Source organism: Sorex araneus, chromosome 8, assembly GCF_027595985.1.
Source record: "Sorex araneus isolate mSorAra2 chromosome 8, mSorAra2.pri, whole genome shotgun sequence".
Taxonomy (NCBI): domain Eukaryota; kingdom Metazoa; phylum Chordata; class Mammalia; order Eulipotyphla; family Soricidae; genus Sorex; species Sorex araneus.
In genome coordinates this window covers 35,442,024-35,458,712 of record NC_073309.1, presented here as the reverse complement: position 1 = coordinate 35,458,712, position 16,689 = coordinate 35,442,024, and positions in this window count along the sequence as shown.

Here is a 16,689-nt window from a genome sequence, read left to right as displayed (position 1 = left end):
ATGCACAAAATGCAAAGCACAAATTAAATTATGTTAATGAAATGAAAGAGATATGAAATGCATATTTCATGGACAAAACATAACCTCAGCAAACAACCATTTCTTGATAAAATCTTTAAACACAATCTCATTCTGTGACAGACATATTGTTAAAGTAGATAGCACCTCATTTAAATGGTTTCCTTTAATATTAGTGCTTAGTATATAATTGTAAATAACTTTTGGGATGAAAAACCAATAATGAAATACTGTCTTTAATAGTTTGCTATTGATGTCAGCATAAAATTTGTCGTAGTTGAATATTGGAAATTGGGAGTGCACAGAAATATTCTCAAAAGCTGTAAATGATTGCATATTTAAATAGAGCTGACTAAGGCAAAGATGTTATAGATATTAGTAATAGGCAGAAAATTATGCTGACCTAACATTATTTGACAAAACCCACTGTTTTAAATTATATATTGGTTACACTTAATGAATAATAGATTTTGTAGGTGTTGTTTCTCCGATCATAATGCTGATGATACGCTATGTCGGGGATTTCGTGGCCGTCTCTGACCATGGCGGGCCGCAGCTCACCGGGGTCGGGGAGAGGCTGGGAGGGTCCTCCGGGCTCTCCAGGGAGCCGCTGCCGCGTGCCAGGCAGACACAGCCGCTGCAGTCACTTCCTGGGGAAGCCGCTGGCTTAGACCTCAGCCAGGGTGGCTCTGGGCCGTTGGGCAAGACCTGTTGGAAGCTCCCCAGGCGGAGAGTCTAGCCCAGCCCGGGACAGCTGCGGGGAGGGGTGGCGGGTGGGGGAGGTGGGCGCTGAAGGTCTGGCTGGCAGAGCAGGGAAGCCGCCAGACGACAGACAACCTCCCCAGGCACCTTCTCACAAGCCATTGGGAAGAGGGCAGAGGGCAGAGCAGGAGGAAGGATAGGAAGGACAAAGGCCAGCGTGGCCAGCCTGAGCCAGCTGCTCCTGTGCACACTTGGGCTGGTGCACACGCAGACTCGCTTCACACACACACACACACACACACACACACACACACTCACGCACATACACATGTGAGCGCGCACACAAACACACACGTGCACGCGTGCACACATGCATTGACGCACGCACACACATGCACTCACGCACGCACACACATGCACTCACGCACGTGCACACACGTGCATGCACAAACACACACATGCGCGCGTGCACACACACACACACATAAACACACACACAGGGCCGCAGGGTCACATCACACACTGCGGCCCCAGGGGCTCCCCCTACACATACACTCTCCCTGGCTCTGAACTGCAGCCCCCACCCACCACTACCACCAGCACGTCCCCCCCCCCCAGAAGAGCCTCATTCCGCCTTCTGTGCCCCGACCTGAGTCCCGCTTTAGTCCTGGGCCCGCAGGGAGCACCAGGAGCGTGATCTGTGGAGGCACAGGCTTGCAGGGCTGGGCCCCACGTGTGCTCCTCCGCCCTCGCTCCTGGGGCTGGGAAGCAGGGGTGGTGTGAGGACGAGGGTGCCGAGAGAAGGACCAGAGGAAGCCTCGCGAGGGAAACACAGCAGCAGCCTCCTTGGATGCCTTCACAGCGCTTTTGAAAACCAAGCACCAGGGTTCAGTGGAGGAGGAAGGAGGAAAGGAAAAACAAGAAAGCCGGCCTCCCGGGGCTGTGTTCACCCAGCAGTGCCTCCGCTTTCTCGCCCGCTCCTGCCCGGACGTGTCTGAACCCCGAGCCCCAGATTGGGGTCCCAGACCTTGCTCACCTTGGGAGCGAGCCCCACACCGACTCCTCCTGCTCCACCTCACAGCACACACCTGCCTCCTGTCTCAGGTCCGTGAAAGTGGCCAGGACAGCCCCAGGACCAGGACGCAGCCAGCTCGTGCCAGCCAGGACCCCAAGCTCCCAGCTGTCCTTAGGCCTCCAAGGTCCTTCCATTTCTACTCCGAACTCCTGTCAAAGGCTCCTCCTCCCTCACCCAGAGAGAGCCCCAGGAGGAACTCATTCCAGCAGAGTGGGGTCCGAGGCAGTCATTAGGGAGTGCCCGGTTTCCCCACCCCATTATACAAACAGGACACTGACCACTTACTTCCAGCAAAGACAAGAGACTCAACCATCGATCCAACAACTGCCCTTTGGGCCTCTGCGATGGGTGGCAGGGGTGCACAGGGGGCTGCTCAGTGGGCTGCCGGCCCCACCACCAGCAGCTTCCAACTCAGGGCACGATCTCGAGCACACTCGAGAGAAAGAGAAAACAAAGCAACCTGCCGGTGCCCCTGGGCACGCGGCAAAACGTGTGGCCTGAGCCTCAGGCTGGAGGCCAGAAGTCCAAGGTTAAGGTGCGTCCTCCTGAGGCTGTGAGGAAGGAGATGTGCAGGAGACATCAGCAGAAGGACAGGGAAAGCCACACCTGACTGGGACCCTGGTCAAGGCTGCCACAAAGACCCGGGGCAGGAGAGCGGCTGAGGGAGGACATTGGGCTGCCACAAGGGCACAGGTTTGCATCCACTGCAGAGGGAAGGGCATCTAGCCTCCCCCTCCCCACCCCCGCCACTTTCCTGTCTCCCAGGGGCGAGGGACAAATCCCAGATCGGGGTGCAAGCACAGCAGTCCTTGAGGGTGTAACAGCAGATGCCCAAGCCGCAGAGCCTGTAGGGAAGGGAAGGGAAGGGACGATGGACAGGGATGAGATCTGTGGATGAGGAAAGGGGGGATGAGGGGCAGGGATGAGAATGGGGATTAGGAGCAGGGGTGAGGAGTGGAGATGAGGGGGCTGAGGGGTGGAGAAGAGGGAAGGGAGATGAGGAACAGGGATGAAGGGTGCGGATGAGAAAAGGGTTATGAGGGACAGGAATGGGGGCAGGGATGAGGGGTGGGGAAGAGGGAGGGGGATGGACGATGGGGTAGTGGACAGGGATGAGGGGTGGGGATGTGGGATGGGGTGATGAGCAAGGATGAGGGCCGGAAGAGGGAAGAGGGGTGAGGATGAGGGGTGGGATGAGGGGAAGAGATTTGAGGTAGGGGTGAGGGACAGTGATGAGAGGCAGGGGTGAGGGGGAGGAATGGGAGAGGGTGATCAGGGGTGGAGGTGAGAGATGGGATGAGAGGTGGGGATGGAGGGGTGGGATGGGGGACAGGGATGAAAGGCGGAGATGAGAGGAGGGGCTTGGGGGCGGGACTAGGAGTGGGGGTAAGGGCGGAGACAGGAAGTCAGGGTGCGAGGCAGCAGAGATAATGTATAGGGATCGTGTGGGACGAGGGACAGGGCTGAGAGAAGGATGAGGGACAGAGACAAAGCTTGGTCTCTCTCGGGGAGCCTTGAACAGGTAGTTACCTCCCAGCCCCAGCTCTAACCTCTGGAATTCCCACCGAGGCTGCTCACCTCGCAGCGGGGCAAACGTTTCTATCCAGTCCCCTGAATTAAACTTGCCCATTTTTCATTATCAAATTCCGAGCTGGTGTCATCCCCCCCGTGCCAGCACGCGGCACTCGTTTACAGCGCCCGAGATTAATATTAGGTGTTTGTAAAAGGCGAATATTAGCTTCTCCCTTATATCTGTCAGAATTAATAACTTCCCCATCACAGATAACTCCGGGTCAATATTAGATTCGCAGATGAGGCTGGAAATAAAATGTATGGAAATATAACGTCTCATTTGTACGTATTCAAAGGAGGCCCTTTCATTACTGAGACGCGGCAGCAACTGTTCAAAGGTCAGGAGACTTTGCGGCCTGGAAATACCCGCCATCTGGCTGGAGCAGTTGCAAGGAGGACAAACCCGCACTGTCCCCGGGGGGGCCCCGGGAGCATGCGGGGCAGCTCTGCCAGGAGCTTTAGATGGCAGAATGGATGGGGATTCTACTGTCCCTACCCACCGTGGGACCAGAGCCAGCGCCTGTCGCGGGCCCCCGGCCAGCGCCTGCCACTCGCCTCAGTGCCAACTGGGCCGCGAGCGTCCCTCCTTCCTCCTTCCAGCGGCCGCCCAGTGCAAGACGCGCCGGCAACAAGGGGTTAATCGGCAGGGCTGCAGCCGGACCCACCTCTCACCCACCCCGTGGAGACGGGCAGACCCAGCCCCCACTTGGCAATTGCTCATAAATCATAATTGACAAGCAGAATTTTCCCCTTGAGCAGCGAGGGTGCTTTATTTAGTTGTTTCTATTTTATCTGGTTGCTGGAGATGAGGGACCCCCTCCTCACCACTTCAGTTGTTCCCTGGAGACCAGAGCATGAAGCAGCCCACCATGGGGGAGGGGAGGACTCCGGCCCCTGAAAGTGGAGGGAGTGACTCCGTGGATGGGATACCTGCATGCCTGGTGGGGGTGTACGGGGGTGAGGGGGAAGGCCGCCCAGCCCTGCCAGCCTGCCTGCCCCTGGTTCCTGGGTGTGATGAGCAAGGCACCCCCTCAGTTAAAGAGGCTTGCCTATATGCAAGAACAGCAGGCCTAGGGCCAAGAAGGGCCCTCTGCCAACAAAGGCCCGGGGGTCACCACCATCGCTGGGTCTCCACCCTGCCCTGGCCTCCTGAGGGCTATTCCAGGAGTGAAGGGCAGTGGGTGCACTGCCCACAGTCCTCGGCCGCGGACCTGGCCCACTGTCCACTCAAGGGCTGCTTAAGAAGATGAGGATCTGGTCAGCCTCGCCCCCTCAGCCTTTCCTCAGGGAACTAAGCCACCCCCCCCACCCTCAGTTCCCAGTGACAAACTGTCCCCCAGCCAAATGCCACTGGGGTCTGGCTCCGCACAGGAAGTCTGTGAGGATGAGGCCATGCTCCAGGGAAGATGAGGAGGAAAGCCCTCCTCAGAGGCCCAGCGACCCACAGTTAAATCTCTCTTGATTGGGTTCACGTCCTTCCCGAACCAGTTTGAAACTCACCCAGGCCTGGAGCTCCCCACGCCCCCACCCCAGCCCCGAGGCCAGGCTGGAAAGCAGGGGCCAGCTAGCGGGCTGCCGTTCAAGATGGGGTGCTGGGCCTGTCCCCAAACTCATGCCGGAAGCCCTCCCCAAGAGCCACTCCTGTGGGCCAGGCAGAAACTGGGGCCCCTGCGCCCATCTCCCCACTGTCCCCTGGGCAGCTCCACCGTGGGCAGCCACGCACTGGAGCACAGAGGGCGTGAGCATGACCGACCAGTGGCCATGGCAGAGCAGAGGCATGTCCAGCTTGCACGAGCCTGTGGCTGAGGCTTGGAGCATCTGCAGGATTAAGACCCCCCCCCTGACCCAGGCCTGAGGGCTGGGACTTCCTGTCCTCTGCCTTCCTCAACACAGGGGACTCTGCCGGGGGAGCAAGGTGTTAGCGCACCAGTCACCCGGGGGAATGTGCCAAGTCTGGCCCAGGCCCCTTGAGGGTCTTTCCCCCAACTTATCGCATCAGTCACCAGAAATGTGAGAGAGACATTTTTCTTACAGCTGCCATGATGGAGTTTTTCTGCCCAACTCTTCATATACCCACTTTCCTGGTCAGGAGGTGCAACAACACGGAACACCTGCTCTTGAAGGGCAGGCTGCTACCGTTTGCCTTTGGGATCCATGAAGCAAGACCCCCAGAAGGTCACATCCCAGTATGTAAACTCTTAGGAAGAATGGATGGACGGTGGACAGATAGATGGATAGACTGATGGATGATGGATGGATGAAAGGAGGGGTGGAGGGATGGATGATAGATGAAAGTGGACGGATAATGGACAAGTGGATGGATTATGGGCAAATGGATGGATTACGGATGAATGAAAGGATGGATGGATGGATGGATGGACGGAAGGATGGATGGAAGGATAGACAGATGATGGATAAATGAATGGATGATGGACGAATGGCTGGATGAATGAATGGTTGGTTGGATGGGTATATGAAGGTATAGAGAGGAAGGAAGGGAGTCAGTGGACTCTTTAAAATTGGTACTCTCTTTTACTCCCCCACTCTGGGCTAGAGGGAGGGAAGTCTGTGCCCTTGCCGGCCCTCCGGATGTCGCTCATCAGGTCCTGCCTCTGCGCTCTGCCCTTATCCTACTGTCTCCCAGGATACTCAGGCCCAGCTCGGTGAGGTCTGTCCTCACTGCCGTCACCACCCCCATCCCCCAGGTCCATCTCACAGGTGCCCTGCGTGCTGCACTCCAAGGTCGCATGCTGCCTATGGCTGGGAGCTTTGAATGCTCTCTTAGACGCTGTCTCCATCTGCCCACCTCTCAGGACCCAGAACCACCTCCTCCAAAAGATGTCCTGACGACCATATACGTGTCAATCAGTATAACCCAAGACCACCCTACCCTGGGGCTGCTAGTGTCCCTGGGTGAGAGCCTGATGGTCAGCCTGGCCAGAGCATCGCAGGGTAAGGTTGGCTGCCGGGGAGTGACTGGGGAGGCTGGGGGCACTCAGAAGTGAAGGCAAGTGGGGAAACTCAGGAAAGGATGACCATGTGATCTGCTTTGGGGAAACTTCTTCCCCCACCAGCCAACGCCACATCATTCCTCTTGCTTTGGTGGCAGCGCTCTCTTGTCACCCAGATTAGCCAGAGTACCACAGAGTCTTCCCGTTCCGGTCACGTGGCCCTTACGGACTGCTGCTAAGAGTGCGGCCAACGCGGAGGCTCACAGAGCTGAAGGTGTTCAACAGAAGCAGATCCTTTATTTCATCATTTAGGAGGCTTGATCCAACCTTGCCTGCCGGCAACACGGTACATAAACCCTAGGCATCGTCCTTGTTTCGTGGGAGCCGAATCTTGGGTCTCTGTGTCTGGCAACCCGACTCCTGAAGCCTGAGCCCGTTTCACTCGATCCTAGACATCTAGGCTCATCCCAGAGTCTAGGCGCCAGACTCTGCCGATGGTCCCAGCCTTCTTCGGCCCAGAGCACAGCACAGCCTGTTCCGGGAAGGTGGCCGCTCTCCCCCACCCCGGCACGGCCCTCCTGCCGCCAGGCCCACAGGAGCTGGGCTGGGATGTGCCCAGCCCCACACTCACCCATAGCAGATACACTCCCTCCAAGGCTTCCCCACGACACACAGGTCCGCAGCACACACCAACACCTCCGAGGGGCCCTGTGATCTTCGGGCACGTTATCCCCTGAGGGCTGGCTCACGGATGGCAGCAGGTCAATGGCCAGTGTCACTCTGCCTGCCTGCCGGGACGCTCTGCCCGCACTGTTCTGCATCAGAACCAAGGTTCCCAGAGCCTAGGCAAGGAGGAAGGGCTCCCTGCAGGACTGGGGCAAGCACCATCCCTGGCTGGCTCTGCTGGCACCTGCCTGTCCCCAGAGCCTTCCTGAGACAGGGGCAGGAGGAGCCCCGCCTCCCCGGAGAGCAGAGACGGGGGTGGTGTCCCCAGGCCGAGCATGGAGCCCTGCTTCCCGCAGCAGTTCCGGGTGCAGCGGAGGCCTCCGCCAGGGCCCTGCACGGCCGCCACCGCCAGCCTCCTGGGGGGCCCTTTCAGCACAATGGGCTTGGCGGCTGCCGCTTCCCAGGCGGATGTGATGGCAAATAGCAGGCGCTTGGCATATCTTCGGGATTTCTGAGCGTAACAGAAATGTCAGGCGGATTTTAATGAAAGGCTGTGTGCTTCTGGGGGTTGACAGGCCGACACAGAATCCTAATTTTCAGATGGCTTGTTCCCAGGGCCAGAGCCAAGGGGAGCCCCCAAAGACCCTCCAGGGGACTTGCCACCCCCCTGATCTGCAGGAGTTGCCCTGCACCAGCAGACAGATGCCCGCTACTGGACGGCCGCTGGTGCTGAGGCCTGCGCAGAAGCTGGGTCGTCTCCCCTCTCCCTCCTCCCCTCTGGCACCTGCCCACCCCCCCCCTTCCTGCACCTCGTGAGGTGCAATTCTCAGAGGAAAACCCTACTCCAAGGGGGGCAGGGACCCCAAGAAAGGTGCAGGGGTGGGAAAGGATGCTGGAGAGTGTCCCCTTCTTGGTGGTGAGCGGGCTGCGAGTGTGGCTTCTCTCACCACAGGGAGACAGAGCTGAGATGCATGGGCCCCGGGTCCCCTGGAGTGTCCCCAGCCCCTCAGCCTCCCGGAGAGTCGCCGTGTGTGTGCGCCACTCAAGGCCCTTCCTCTGACGAGGCACAGATGGCCCCCTGGATCCCGGCTTCAAAGACAAGTGAGCCGCCGGGCTACACCGTGGCCAGAGCAGAGACACCAGAACCATCATGAGGACAGGGGACCACGTCTATACTCAACGGACGTTTCAGGGGCTGGGAGGTGGCAGGGTAGAAGGATTCCTGGGTGGCCCAGTCCTTGGAGGGGGTCCCTGGCTCCTCCCTGTCCTCTGGGCCCCTGCGGTCAGCTGCCTCACTTGGGGGGTGCCGCCCTGCACCCCACAACATCAAGTGCAGCCCCGAGAGATAGAAAGGATGGAAGGTCCGAGGGTCTGGGCTGACCACTCCACAGCCACTGCTCCATGTCGCAGCCTCCCTGGTCCTGCCCTCAGGTGCCCAGGCCATTCCTTCCTCCCAAGGGGCTGCCAGAAACCCCAACTCCTGCGAGGAAGCCCGGGCTGAGAAGGCAACACCGGCAGCACAATCCAAGAAGCTCATTCCGTGGGCCCCAGAGAGGCGGAGATGCGGCAGCCCCAGAGCCGAGCAAGGCCACACTCCCACCCTGTCCATCCTCAAGGCTCTCTGAGGTCCCCTGACTCCTCGCTTCCTGTGTGCCCTGTGCCCTCTGTCAGCCTCAGAGTGAAGGCCCAACAGAGGGGCCCAGCCCCGCCCGGGTGGGCCTTCAGGGGCTGAACTGAAGACACACAGAGGGATTGGCCCGGTGACCCCCTCCACGGGGAACACAGGACACATGGTCTGACCCCCTGACTGGACTCATCCCTGGGCTGAAGGGAGGCAGGGAGACAGGGGAGAGAGAAGGGCAGGGAAGGAAGTAGGGAAAGGGAGAGGGAATGAGAGAGAGAGGGAGAGAGAATGGGAGAGGAGGAAGGGAGAGGGGAAAAGGAGGGAGAGGGAGAGAAGGGGAGGAGGGAGAGGAGAGAAGGAAAAGGAGGGGAGAGAGGGAGAGATAGAGGGAGAAAAGCAGAGGGGGGAGGGAGAGAAGGGAAGGAAAAGGAGGGGAGGGAGGGGGAGATAGGGAAAGGAGAGAGAGAGGGAGAGGGAGAGAAAAAGGGAGAGATGGAGAGGGAGGGGGAGAGGAAGGGAAGGAAAATGAGGGGAGGGAGGGAGAGAGGGAAAGGAGAGAGAGGGGAGAGGGAGAGAAAAAGGGAGAGATGGAGAGGGAGGGAGGGAGAGAGAGAGGAAGGGAAAGAAAAGGAGGGGAGGGAGGGAGAGAGAGGGAAAGGAGAGAGGGAGAGGGAGAGAAAAAGGGAGAGATGGAGAGGGAGGGAGGGAGGGAGGGAGGGAGGGAGGGAGGGAGGGAGGGAGGGAGGGAGGGAGAGGGAGAGAAAGGGAAAGAAAAGGAGGGGAGGGAGGGAGGGAGGGAGGGAGGGAGGGAGGGAGAGGGAAAGGAGAGAGAGAGGGAGAGGGAGAGAAAAAGGGAGAGATGGAGAGGGAGAGAGGGAGGGAGAGGGAGAGGAAGGGAGAGGGAGGGGAGGGAGGGAGAGGAAGAGAGAGGGAGGGGGAGGGAGATAGAGCAGGGAGAGGGGAGTGGGCTCCCTCCAGGCTCCAGCAGGTCTCTGTTCCTCCTGCTGGCCCTGCTGAGTCTGCCCACCAGCCTGGGAGAATAACCAGAGAATAACCGAGCGGAGCCGGGATCAATGCCCGGCCTCTCCCCTATCGACGGCCTCCGCTCACGCAGATATCTCTCACCCTTTTATTGTGTTCATGTATGTTGATTCATGGCGGGTTTGTCAATAAAAACACACTGCACAAAGTCTCACAGTAAAACTGTCACCAAAAATTATTTATTGCGACGATAACAGCAAATTATATGTTGAAGATTTGTGGCGGTGGGCGGGACAGATGCCAGAGACGGGCTGCGTCGGCCGCCCCTCAATGGGCACCCAGGTCCCGGCTGCTTTGGGCTCACCCCACCTCACCCCTGCCAGGGCTCCATGGACCAGGTGGGACCCAGCGGGGCGGAAGCAGAGCGGCACCAACCAGGTTGGCAAAGATGTCTCTGCAGAGGGAACCCACGACCTCGGTCATCGGGGCCACTGTCCTCGCCATCCGTCACAGGGGGCTTCCTGGGGCACCAGCCCCTCCCCAGCCCTCCTGGTATTTCATGGGCAAAGTGCAAATTGCAGAGGTGGCACAAACCATAAGGCAAGCTTTTCTTTTAAAACACAAATGTGTGGAGAGGTGCAGTGCGGGCAGGTGGGGCTGAGCCCATCACCCCCCATCCTGACAATAGCTGGTGGGCGGGCGGTGGGCCACAGGGCAAGGCCTGCAGAGGGGGTGTCCGCTGCCCTGTTTTCCCTGATTTGGGGTAATTAATCAGGGGGCAAAGTTTTTTTTTTTCTAAAATGCTGCTTGGGGGTCAGGGTTTATCCTGACCCCACCGGGTTGTAGGGGGGCCCCGTGAGTGCGAGGGTCTGAACCCCACGGAAGCATCAGCCCGGCGCTGGCAGAAGCACATCTTTCTCTTTATGCGGTTTTGTCTCAGTGATTTGAGCATGTTCTAATTTTGTCATTCAAGCCATCTGACTTTCACTGCTCTATACAAACAAAACCTAATTTAGTCTGAGATGTTTTAAGTCATAACAATGACGGATGGCCAAGGTTCAGGTGTGGTGGAATATTTAAATACCTAGTCTATATTTTTCTGATATAAAGACAGGCAGCTTTTTTGTACTCTGATTAATTATGATTTTGCATTTCAGGAAAAAAATAGCTTTTTCTATTCTACATTATTAATTGGTTATTTAATTAGGAATTCTCCAAAGCTTCAGATGTTGGGAAGCTAAATCTGTGAGTGGGTTTAAAAAAAGCCGAGCTCCATCCTGTTGCCTTTTTGTATCTTATGAAGGTCACAATAAGACGTGATTGTTTGGCACAGCGGCAGTGAATTATGCCACCCAGACAAGCTTTTAACCTATGTGCCTTCACTCTGAGTGAGACACACGGGCTTGTGCTCTCTTTAAACCGTTCTCTATTGAAGAGGATTCAATCACCATAATGAATCTGAGGCCAGGCAGCAATCTTCCGCACTGAAAGAATTTCTAAAAGATTGTAGAATTTGTAAAACGAACAGCTCGCAGACTAAATGGCTGTGTGGGTGAATCAATTATTGCAAGGCCCCGAGTAGTCATAATATTTAGTACATATCATAGAGTGTTTCAGGTACAATAAGATATGTTCGTTTTTCCCCCGCGCCTGCAGGAAGTGGTCCTGGACGCCTGCAAACCAGCCTCGCTGACGGGGTAGCCGGGAGACGGGGTCAAGCCGTGGTGTCCCCGGCACCCTCCTGCATGCACCGTGCACAGGCACGCACGGAGAGCAGAAGGCTGGCGTGTGGAGGCCGCAGGGGCTGGGAGGGGGGCCGGGTCACCCAGTGCATACACACACCCCCCCCCCCACCACCACCACCATCTCGTCCGTCTCACCCGACCCACGGAGGGGCTAAATTGCCAGCTCTTTTTTAGAGCCTGGTTTTGAACCGTTTCCTTATTAATACAATAATTATTTTTCTCTGACAGCACCATTTATAACCATCTACTCTGTGTCCAACTAGCCCTGTTTCCATTAATCAATGGACACGCAGAAGACTGTCATCACCTCTCTGGATTATGACTTATCGGCCTTGTGCAGGCTCCTTTCGGTGGACACGCATCAGGTAGGGATGGAGCCTTTCTCCTCTCACACACAGATCTCGGGAGTCTGAAGACCTCTACTTCCCAGGAAGGCGCTTGAGCACCGCACACTGGGACTCCCCCCCCGGGACAGAGGGCAGCCCCTCTATTCCTCTGTATAAGGCTGGAGGAAGCCCAGGGGCTAAAGATACAGTCCAGGGCTGGAAGGGCTGGCCTACATATCTGGCATGTGCTAGGCCCCAACTCCTTTCCCCGACACCACAGGACCCCCTGGGGGACCCCTAGGTGCCCCCAGCCAGCACCAGACTATAGGTCCCTGCATGGAGTAGATTTTGTACTCCGAAGTGACCCCCCCAGAGAATCACCAGGAGTGACGCCTGGAGTACCCTAAACACTGCTGGGAAGTTATCATCCTCCCCCCATCCTCCCCGGCCCCCTCCCACCCCCACACAATCAAAACCCTTTTGAACTAAAAATAAAGACTGCGATCAGGTGGCTGTGGCAGGATGTCCCGGAGTGAAGCTGGGAATCTTCATATTCCTTTAGTAAACCGCAGAGGATTTCTCCTTAGCCCTCTGCCCTCACTCATAAGGGTCAGAACACACATATCCGGGGCACAGTGCTCCACACACACCCTCACATCCATGCTCAGCAAATCTCTCCACGAGAGGCGCCCAGAGAACCACCCTGGGCTCCAGCGAGTGTGATATGGGGGTCTAGAGCTCCTGTGGCTGCCCACGTCTTGCCAGCACTGGCCATTCATCCACAGCCGGCGAGGAGCGGCCCGACTGTGGAATCCTCACTCCAGTGAACCGCGGTTTGGAGCATCTTTGCTAGGAGGGCCAGAGCAATTAAGCCAGGAGGCTGCCGAGCCTTACAGCCCGGGCCTCCAAGGCCTTCCTGCCTGGTGGACACTTGCCCCCTAATTAGTTTCTCCCTGGAGGGCCAGACCGCTCTTCCCAAAGAAACGCAGAGTGGAGCTCCCTCGCCGGCAACCTCGGGCGGGCCATCAATTCCTTTGTGCGCATATCAATATTTATTTTTAATCTCCATCAAACGCTATTGATCTGTTACTGGTTGACGGTTCTCCATAATTTTAGGAATACAGCACCACACTTCCATGTATGTCCATATCTCACTGCACCCATCAGAGTTCCACCCAAACGCTCCCCTTTTCCCCTCCTCCTGACCCTCCTCTCCTCTCCCCTCCCCACCGCCCCCAACACACCAAGCCTGACGTTTGGTGATTCGCTATTTCATTTGCTTTGGTTATTCGCAGTCCACATCTAAGTGAAGTTCTCTGGCAGCTGTCTTTCACTTCCTTACTAATTTCACTGAGCACAACCCCAAGTTCCATCCGTCTTGTCCCCAAAGGCGGGATATCATCTTTCCCTCTTCCCCCCCCACCCCACACCCCTTTGTTGTTGTTGTGAGGACCAGAGGTCGAAAACGCTCGGCTGTGGGGGTTGCACATCTCATTGTAGTGTTCACCAGCAACCGCACATTTTAGTTCATTTTAGTTATGATGCGCCAGGAATCAAAAGTAGTGATGCCGCTGCCAGGACCACACTCAGCACGTTAGCAGTGCCAGGGACCTAACTTGGATCCTCGAGCCTGTAAGGAAGGAACCGAGACACGGAGTCGCATCCTTAAGCCCAAACAGTAAGTATTATCTTCTTTTACTACCTGAGAGCAATACTTTCCATGGAGTGTATGTCCCACATATTTTCTTGTCATTCATCGAAGGGAATTTTGTGTCATTCTATAGTTTGGCTATGGTGAAGGATGCTTCTGTGAATCCTGGGCTGCAAATTAGATAGATGCCTACGAGTGGTACTGCTGGACCATATGGAATTTTCTTTTATATTTTTTTAAGTACTCTACCTACTGTTTTCCATAGAAGAGGTCCCAGCTTAACCCCCACCCGCACCCCCACCCAACAGTGTGCAGGGTTCGAGTTTCTCTGCAGTTCAAGCACTTGCACATGATTGCCCATTTTTTTTTTTGCTTTTTGGGGTCACACCCAGCAATGCACAGGGGTCACTCCTGGCTCTGCACTCAGGAATTACTCCTGGCAGTGCTCAGGGGACCATATGGGATGCTGGGAATCGAACCCGGGTCGGCTGTGTGCAAGGCAAACGCCCTACCCGCTGTGCTATCGCTCCAGCCTCAATCGCCCATTTTCTTGATGTAGGCCATTCTCACAGGTCTGGGGCAGCATCTCCTCATGGTTTTTATTTACAATTTCCTATTAATAAGGGACGCTGAGCATTCTTTCACGTGCCCACAGATCATCTCTTTCTTAAACACTCTCTCTTACTCTGTCGAGGAAAGAGGCAACAAACGTAGCTGGCATATAGCATACACGGCCAAGAAGCCCATGGATCAAGTACCCAGGAGGAAATCTAGCCATTTATCACCTCTATAAGGAAAAGTTATAGAAGTTGATTAAGAGATCTTAAAGAAGTTTTTTTTTTTGTCTTGTGGCCACTCCTGGCTCAAGGATCACTCCTGGTGGGCTCAGGGGACCACATGGGATGCCAGGAATCGAACCTGGGTCAACCACGTGTAAGGCAAGCACCTTACCCACTGTACTATCTCTCAAACCCTTTTAAAGGAGTCTTAACTAAGAAGAGATAAATAAGGCCAGAGGTATGACTCAGCCGTAAAACACATATCTTGCATGCATGAGACTTGGGTTCAATACTCAAGTCTCATGCGATTAAAAAAAAAAGAAGAGGAAGAAAGAAGAAGAAGACAAAGAAGACGATGAAGGAGGGAGGAGGAGGAGGAGGAAGAAGAAGAAGAGAAGGATAAGGAGAGGAGAAGGAGAAGGAGAAGGAGAGGGAGAAGGAGAAGGAGAAGGAGAGGAAGGAGGAGGAGGAGGATTATTCCATTCAAAGTTCCAAGATGGAGTTTATTTATTTTTTAATTTCTCTTTCTTTCTTTCCTTCTTTCTTTCCCTCCCTCCCTTTCTTTACTTTCTTTTCTTTCTTTCTCTTTCCTTCCTTCCTTCCTTCCTTCCTTCCTTCCTTCCTTCCTTCCTTCCTTCCTTCCTTCCTTCCTTCCTTCCTTCCTTCCTTCCTTTCTCTCTCTTTCTTTCTTTCTTTCTTTCTTTCTTTCTTTCTTTCTTTCTTTCTTTCTTTCTTTCTTTCTTTCTTTCTTTCTTTCTTTCTTTCTTTCTTTCTTTTCTTTCCTTTTTTGTTTGTTTTTGAGCCATACCCAGTGTTGCTCAGGGGTTACTCCTGGCTCTGTATTCAGGAATCACTCCTAGCAAACTCAGGGTCCACATGGGATCTCTGAGATCGAACCTGGGAAGATTGCATGGTAGGCAAGTGCCCGACCCACTGTACTATCTCTCTGGGCCTTGTGTTTTCAAATCTTACTTGGAGGGTGGATGAGATAGGACACATCCAGCAGTGTCTGGGGCTATTCTTGGCTCTGTGCTTAAGGGTCACTCCTGGAAGTGGTTGTGGGACCATCTGCAGTGGTGCTGACTGAGTCAGGGTCAGCCACACACAAAGCAAGCACCTTACTTCCTGTACCTCCACCCTCCAAGAAGGATTTTAGGGAAGTATGTTAAATTATATGAAAGTATTAATAAAACTGAAACAGTCATGATACTTCTGAAGGACTTGTCTTAGTGCATTCAGAACTCGGTATGAAGTTACAGGAACTAAAGTAGGAAATGAATGCAAGGAAAAACAAATCCACAGAGAATAGCCTAGAAATAGAACTTCACACTAAGATAAATGGTATTTAACATATGACAAGGGTTATGTGAGAACAGTAGAGGGGACTGAACTGCTGAATGGGTGAAGCTGAAAACCAGAATAGCCATTGGAGGAAGAAGATAGTGCTCTTCTCAGTACTCCCATGTTGGAAAGCCACGTCAGATGCACTGAGGTCCAAAATGTGAAAAAAAAAAAAACCCTTTACACTTCTTAGTAGAAAATTAATTTTAAAGTATCATTTAGGGTAGGAATAAGCTTTTAAATATCAGTGACTGTAAAGATTGATATATCTGACTATATGTTTGAAAGTAAAAAAGGTATTTTAACAGAGAATTGACAAAAAATTAGTACCACAAACATTTAATTGGTAAATTGTTTTAAGATGTCAATAAGAAAATTATAGCAATTCTATGGAAAAATAAGGGCTATAAATGGGCGTTTTACAGAAACACAAATATGAACAATATTCATATTAAGCTGCTCTATGGCTGAGCACATGTTTTGCATGCAAGAGGCTTGGGTTCAATCGCTGCCACTGTCCAGTCCCCCAGTACTTCTTGGAGCAATCTCCTAGCACAGAGCCAAGAGCAGAGCTGGCAGTGGCCCCTAAGCACCACTGGATGTAGCTACCAAACAGAGAAAATGCTATAGAGAGATCAAAATTTTGTGTCCCTTCAAAAGTCTTATACTGAAGCCCTAATTCCCATTGTGACATCACTGATAGAGGACCCTGGGAAAATAATAAGGATGAAGTGCAGCCCCCGTGAAAGACATTATTAACAGGACCCTCACCAGAAACAAGATCCTCCAGGAATTTGATCTTGAACCTCCAGCTTCCAGAAAACTTGTTAGCTGCTTCCAGTCTTTGATATTTGCTCTGGCAGCCCAAGCCAACTAAGTCAGAGACAGATCATCAGTGATCATATCAAGAACATAATGAGTGATGATTTTATACCTATTTGATGAAGTAGCAAGAGTCTAAGAATAACAAATGTTGGAGAAGACATGAATCCTCAGAATCTCTTATGCAGTGATCAGGCAATGACTTTTAAAAAAAACAGTTTGGGGGAGCCTAGAGAGAGAGTGCAGTGGCTAGGGCACTCACCTTCCATGCAGCCAACCCAGGTTCAACCCCTGGCATCCCAGATGATCCCTAGAGCTCCAAAAGGAGGATCTCTGAGCACAGAACTAGGATGAAGCCCTGAGAACAGACAGTGGAGCCCAAAAACAAGAAAAAGAAAAATAGCTTGGAACTATCTCTAAAAGTTGAATGTTGGGG